General features: G+C 48.7%; 1 non-coding gene across 1 annotated transcript; it reads left to right on the plus strand.

The window, feature by feature from the left end:
* Positions 1-2197: 2197 nt before the first annotated feature.
* On the plus strand, positions 2198-2271 carry Trnat-agu (transfer RNA threonine (anticodon AGU)). The gene has a single exon. It is a non-coding gene; the product is annotated as a tRNA-Thr (tRNA).
* Positions 2272-6927: the final 4656 nt, after the last annotated feature.

Here is a 6927-nt window from a genome sequence, read left to right on the forward strand (position 1 = left end):
TTGCAAGTGGCTGCGAGTTTCCTCAGTAATGTTTAACGATTTCCGTAAACTGGGAAAGCGGTTTTCTACTCTCCGATCCGGGAGAACCTGCGTGAGGTTTCTGGCGGGTAAGCTCTCGGGTAGCCGCGTTCGAGGCCTCTTTACCTCGTAGGCCCTGGTGTTCCACAGACCACACAGCTTGTTTAGTGTTTAGGTATGTGGTGTGTACGTCCCACCCCACTAGTTGTATTAGCTGAATGAGTCTTCCATTTTTTTTTAAACCGAAAGCTTTTTTTGTGGGTCGGCGTCCTGTCAAGAAACTAATGCATTTCCTCATAGACCAGTTGGTCGACCGATAAGTTCTGATAAGACCTCCGAACACATGGCGCGTTCGCGGAACCGCGCTTCCGTTGTGTCAAAACGGTTACTCGCAAACCGGAAAAAAAGGAACGGTTCTAGATAAGAGAATACACGCGTCGACCACACAGAAGGAGTACAATAGTATACCTTTATCTGGTAATTGCCACGTATCGGTATACATTTCGATGGTTCGTAGATGCGTTTACTTAGTGCGCGGAAAATCGCGGTATGTCCCCCAAGCAGCAGAAAGTAGCAAGCCCAAGCACGGCAAATCATCAGTGGCCAATGTGTTCGGGCTTGACAATACCCCGACCGCCATTATTGACTGGCGTTTCGGAAAGGGGACAGGCCGACAATTGGCCAAGTTCTGGAAGGCCAATATTAGACAATGTTTAGAAAAGCATGTCGCCTTGATAATGTCATTGCGTGGACGCCGTGCTATTTCCATGTTTTTTTTCTGGCTTTCTAGTCAGTCGATCCTTATGGTCAATGCCTATATTAAGAGTTGCCCAGCAGCCCGAATGCTGCTTTACCCATGCTATTATACAGAAAAATATTAAACGCGTGCGCATTAAAAAATTTTTTGTGCAATGTCATGTATAACACATAAATAAGGCCGTAAGGCAGCGCATAGAATAGGCGCTGAGCATATTGATATTGTATGCATCAAAAAACATTTCTCAACAAAGTTTTCATTATTTGAGGTGAACGCGTTTTTCAAGTTTCTATGCGTAGCAAGGGGGGTATTTTCAAACCGTTACCCGGGAGATGCCAGGATGTGTCGATCATTATTTCTGCAGACGTATTTCCTGATCGCGCTTGTGTACGTTTAGAAATCTCGCTATGGTGCTATCGGTTACGATTTGCTGCATAATGGTGGTGCTTGCACTGGTTGGAGCAACTACGGCCTATTTTGTGGTCTTCTGAATGTGGATACCGAGTTGCGAGTGTTGCTTCACGGTCCGGTTGGTATACGGTAGAGTACGCGCATGAATGACGAGGAAGAGGAGAAGGAGACCCCCAGGCGGTAAAAATTAAAAGGACTCTGCAACACTTCCGATAAACGCTTTCACTCTTTCCTTCGCGCCTGGAAGCACTGCGGAAGCTGCAGTTATCGCCAGCACGGAGCGGCACTGCGTGATTTGCTCGTCGCAGCAGGTATATGCCTTCTGTTTCTGCTTTGCTTTGGTGGCTTTCTCTTTAAAGTGGCTATCGAAGGCGTTCACTGCTTCAGCTCAGGGAAAGCCAGCCAATAGCCACTACACTGCTCTAGTGACGTAATCCAGCGATCGAAGAACGCCAAGACAGGGAAAGAGAGAAAAATCTTTTGAGCGAGTTTACAAGTTATCTGATGGGCATAGAGCAGTAATGTTTGGCTGAGGTACCTTGCGACCCCCTAATCTAAGTACTGGAGGTGTTGGTTGACGACTTCCTGCAAGTATTTATTATTTCGGAAAAGTTAAAAAATGTGTTGCAGGTTCCATTAACGCGGAAGCCTCTACTAAGCCGCGCCTGATAGCCCGGGTGTAGCCTTGCCGCGGAATATCCCCTGAAATTTAACTTTGTGACCGTTGTCACCATGATTCAATAGGTGCAACAGGTTGCTCTGATTCTGTCCAATTTTGTTAAGGTGATTTCCGTTCGGCAGTCAGCATGCCCGGCGCAGTTTTACGTGGGTACCAAGTACGAACCCGGCGAGGAAGTGCAAATCGGCAGTGGCTGGCATCACAGAAATTAGTATTCCGCAGAGTATCCCTTTTTTTTTTTACTGGCAGCGTACTCCGCTAAAGCATACGCGAAGGGACCGCTCTACATCTAGACTGGTTCTACATCTTGCCGGTTGCCCTGCTTCATTGTCGGCGCCGTGGCTTAGTTGGTTAAAGCGCCTGTCTAGTAAACAGGAGATCGTGAGTTCGAATCTCGCCGGTGCCTAATTTTTTTCTCACATGTTCCTTTTCCCTTTGGCTTAGCTTCGACTTTTGGGTAGCTGTGGGGATTGACGAGCCGAAGCTGCACCTGTGCTATGAGGCGCGCTGTAGAGGAGGGCTTTGACCAAGGATCGTTAACGTAAGCCGAAATCTTGACTCACGGGAATTTTCGCTTTCCGCATGCATCAGAAAAGCAGCCACCGCGGCCGGGATCGCACCCTCATCCGTGGGCTCCGCAGCCCTTAGCCACAGCTTCGACGTGTTTTTTTTTTTTTTTAAATGCAGACCATTTCTTTAACTCACGATGTCACCCGGCGTTGTCGGCGGGCCTCGGCGTCCGCAACAGCCGTTCCAGGTGCGCCCTCTCCCCCACTCCTCCTCGCCTGCTCTCCGCTGCTCCTCGCGTGTTCTCTGCGTGCTCGAATCGCGTTCAGCAACAGGTGGGGCGCGCACGCGTCGTAGTGTGGCGCGGGAGCAACAACAGTTGTGGCGTGATCGTGACATAGTCGTGACGTAGTCGTGACGTGGTCGTGGCGCGGTCGTGCCGTGATGGGGCGGTTCTCGGCGTTCGCTCTCGCTGTCAATTTCTTTCGAACCAGATAAAATCGGGTATGTGCGGGGCTCCAATCCAGTCATCGCCTGCGCTCTCTTCAGATGCTGTCGTCGGAGCCAGCGTTGTACGGGATGGAATCAAGACCTTCAACCAGTGCTGCGACGCAATCCAACACCAACGTCGCAACACCAAAGTGCTCTGCATTTGACCGTGCCCCTCGCGAAGGGGATGTTTCGTGACATCGCCTGCTCGCGCGCTCTCTATCTTTTTTTTGCCTTTATTCTACAGAGGAACTAACCCGCCCATTGTAACCACAAAAGCTATTTCTTCAACGAGAATACTAGGTGTAAGAACGAAACGCTGTTCGCGAAACCCCTACGAAACCATTTTTTTGGCACGAGTTGCTCTCATAATAATGTGAAGACCACCGTTGGCTATAGGGACGTCGAGCATAATTGCTTGCACAGCAGAAACAAATAAAACGGAGGGGTATTTTGTAAATAAGAGAAATGAGGAGTTACTATGCCGGTGTAAATTTTGCGGATTGGCATTTAATGGTGCCCCCAGCCACTTGGAAGCAAGCGAATCCCTTGAAAGCATCGCACCAAGTGCATGCTTAATCACAGTCACACTGTAAAATTTCCTTTGCTTATTGAATTGAAAGTTTCCCCCAAAGAAAAAAAATACAGTAAGATGTATTCGTGGTTTACGGCGCATATTTGAGATATGCCAGTTAGCAACTTATTTTGAAAGACGCAGATCGAGAAATCATGGTAACGAAACTTTGGGCTTCAACCAAATGAACTATACAGCAACGCTGAACGACATACATAGGCCATTCTTCATCATCCGACATGACATCGAAAGCCGACCTGTTGATGTACCGTTGTATTATCGCCACAAAGTAATTTCATATCCATGCCCTCATTTCGTCAATCCATGCCCTCACCCCGAACTTCCTCACCTATACTCGTCATCAGTCGCTGCTTTAGCTAAGTAAACGTGAAAAGCAAATTCGTTATCGACCGATTTTCACTGCTGTTTTCGCGTTCTTGAGCACGCTTACAATTTGACCTTCAATTCCAAACTGAAATTTTGGCGGGAATTCAGTTCGGGCAAACACTTGAACGTGGGAATTCAGTTCGGGCAGAAGCCTCGACGTTTATTTGAAAGCGGTGCCCTTATACTCTTGTTCTGATTGGCTGAAGAGCGATTAACCGAGAGGAAAGACAGGACGACAGAATTGCACTCAGGCACAGTGTTGCTATCCAGTCGTCCTATCTTTCTGCGCTGTTGATCGCTCCGATGTGCACCAACTGTCCCGCGTACAATCCGTGAGGGTAAAGAGGATACACGCAATATGAAGTTTGGAACGTCAGGATTTGGACACTCATTTCCTTTCATCGGAGGTGTGTTTTTTTAATTTTTTAACGAAAATCTTCGAAGCCCCAACCTATCACAAACCCCACATCCAAATCCCATTCTTCATCGTGAAGTCGTTTCTGTTCCATTCGATATGGGTGGCCTTTATCATATTGCTTAGGTTCTTCGCGAGCAATAACTTTCCATGGCCTACACGTAGAGGCACTGCAACAGCAATGGGATCGGCTTGCCAGGTGTTTGCCAGGCGATTAACGCAGCTGGCATCGAACCACACTGCTTCCTGCACTCACACTTGGCGAAATGCGGGCGGCGTCAGCGAGCCGCCGTTTCGGCTCGCAACCGGCTGAGCCAGCGCTCAAGGCTAGCGGTGCGCAGGTTTTCCGTCCGTCGAGAGACGCGAAAGAGACAGGCGGAGAAGGATAGCGAAGCAGATCGTGTCACGCGGCAATGAGATAATTTATTTATTTATTGGTTCTGTAATCGCATGGAGGAATTTTAGCAGGTGGGTACAAAGGAAAACAATAAGCATAGAACACCAGGCAAACATATGAAACAATCACTTACATTTCACATTGCAGGAAGCCATATAACATAATGCAAACAATGAACCATCACTTGCGTTTTGTAAACATAGGCATTAGGAAGGTCTATGAAACAACAGGCGATGAAAAGACTATGTTCCATTCATAGTCTAGGCCATGTAGACCCAAGGCTAGGCCATGTACACCCAAGAGCAAATGTTTACGGACCATGAAAGCAGCATATTTGGGTTATTTCTTTGTCGCACGGCAGCCCGGTGCACTATGCGCAGTATTTTTCATTACTTCAGTAACTATACAACATCTCGCATGCACACGGCAGTTTGTCCGAGTGTTACCAGAAGAGAAAAAAAAACTAAAATTTGCATTTTCCTGGTCCGTAAACTTTTGCTCGCGGCTGTACATACCCACCAACTGTTGAGAGGCAGAACTTCGCCATGTAAATATTACCCGTTCAATGAACACTTTCTATCTATCACGTGGGAAGAGGATGACGACCGATTTAAGGTTGCGAGGAGGAAGCAAAGCGTTGGACAATAATGATTTCACTTTCAGGACCTTTAACGGGGCCATGATGACAATACGCAAGCTTCGTTCAGTCAAAGGCTGCTTTGCCCCGATAACCATGGTACCAATTTTGCCACAAACTTCAAGCTAATATTTGAAACATTAAAGAAAAAAAATATGAAGCAGTGGCGACTCCCCTTTCCGGCGATTTTTGTATGACGTCACATAATCTTCTTTCTGTGTTTGGCGGCCGCCAAACGCGGTCGCCAAACATGCAAATACAGTTGATAGAAAGCGCTCGTGTTGTCTACTTGTTGTGTTACAGCTGTTTGCGCTTTAAATGATAAAACATGACTGGGCGGTTATTGTGGGGCCTCTTGTTACGTTTGGTTTTATCACTTGAGTGTCAACGCGCAGTTACATTCCGACAACGATGGGGCTCTTCGATTGACGGTCTCGGACTTAAAGGGGTCCTGAAATACCTTCCGCCGATGCATGGATGTACATGTACCCAAATAAAGCAATGTATTTGCAATCTCCTCCCGCAAGAATTTTGTTAAAGCGATGAGTATTAGCTGAGAAATCGTAAATCAAAAACCGCGCATTATCGTCGCTCCGAGTTTCCTCCTCCTTTCGACTTACTCTCCGCTGTTGACGGCGCGCGAGCTTTGCCTCCCATGATTCTGCGCTCCGCAGCGGTGACGTACTTCCGCTATTGCTCTGCTCAGACTGTCGTCTGCTATGGGCAAGCTTTGTTGACACCATGAATCCCGCACTCTGCTCAAGGCTGGAAAAGCGAACGAAAAATCTGGCCGCATGTATGCGGCGGCCTGGCCTTGCCCTTTCGCGGTGTACGTTGCTGGCGGCACATGACTTTTTATCGGCGGCGAACTCGCAGCCGCAAGGAGTATATTATCTCTATGCCGCACGGGGAGGGTCGTGCGCTCGTTCCCTTGATGCACCGCGCACTGTTTATCCAAAAAGCGCCGTATCAGATGTGGCCCCGCTGGTGCCGGGTCTTATTTTGCGGCGGTGGTAATTCCTGCCGGCGGCATGTGAAAAAGTCATATTAAACCGATAGAGAACCCGCGCACAAAACGCTTCAATCATGTGACCAGTTCAGCTTGGGGCGACGCGTGGTGGAGAGCGGCAACGTTGGCAAAACGTGCTCCTCCGCGGCTCTGAGCTTTCTAGCGCTGGAGCGAGCGCCATTTCTTTGACAATCTCAAACATCGGTTGCCTTGGCAACAAGGCACAAACCTCTCCAGAAGTCAGTTACGGTTCCGTGATCCCGGTTCAGCTTGGGGCCCCACCTCGCGACATGTGGGCACTGCAGGCGTACCACCCACTCCCATTAGGAAGTGCGAGATGCGTTTGGCATTACAGGAGGCGATGGTGTGTGTGTTGTGGACGCCTTTGTTTCGCGATGAAATGCGACGTTGTGCTTCTGCGGGTGGATAGTTCTTCCCATGGTCTGGATAATCTTTCTCGAGCGACGTACGACTCAACCTCGCATGGGGTATGTGCAGTGTGCGTGGCTAAAAGCCATCGGCTTGTGCGCCAGAGTTAAGTGACTTGCTGTTCGTCCCCGCAAACCGCGCGCGAGGTGAGTACCGAATTTACGACGGGCAGGAGGCAACCCATCCTCTGTCAATCGTGGTTCACACTTTCAACGCAT

The sequence above is a fragment of the Haemaphysalis longicornis genome, unplaced genomic scaffold (genome assembly GCF_048455015.1).
Source record: "Haemaphysalis longicornis isolate Haplotype H1 unplaced genomic scaffold, Haemaphysalis longicornis Haplotype H1 scaffold_8, whole genome shotgun sequence".
Classification (NCBI taxonomy): Eukaryota; Metazoa; Arthropoda; class Arachnida; order Ixodida; family Ixodidae; genus Haemaphysalis; species Haemaphysalis longicornis.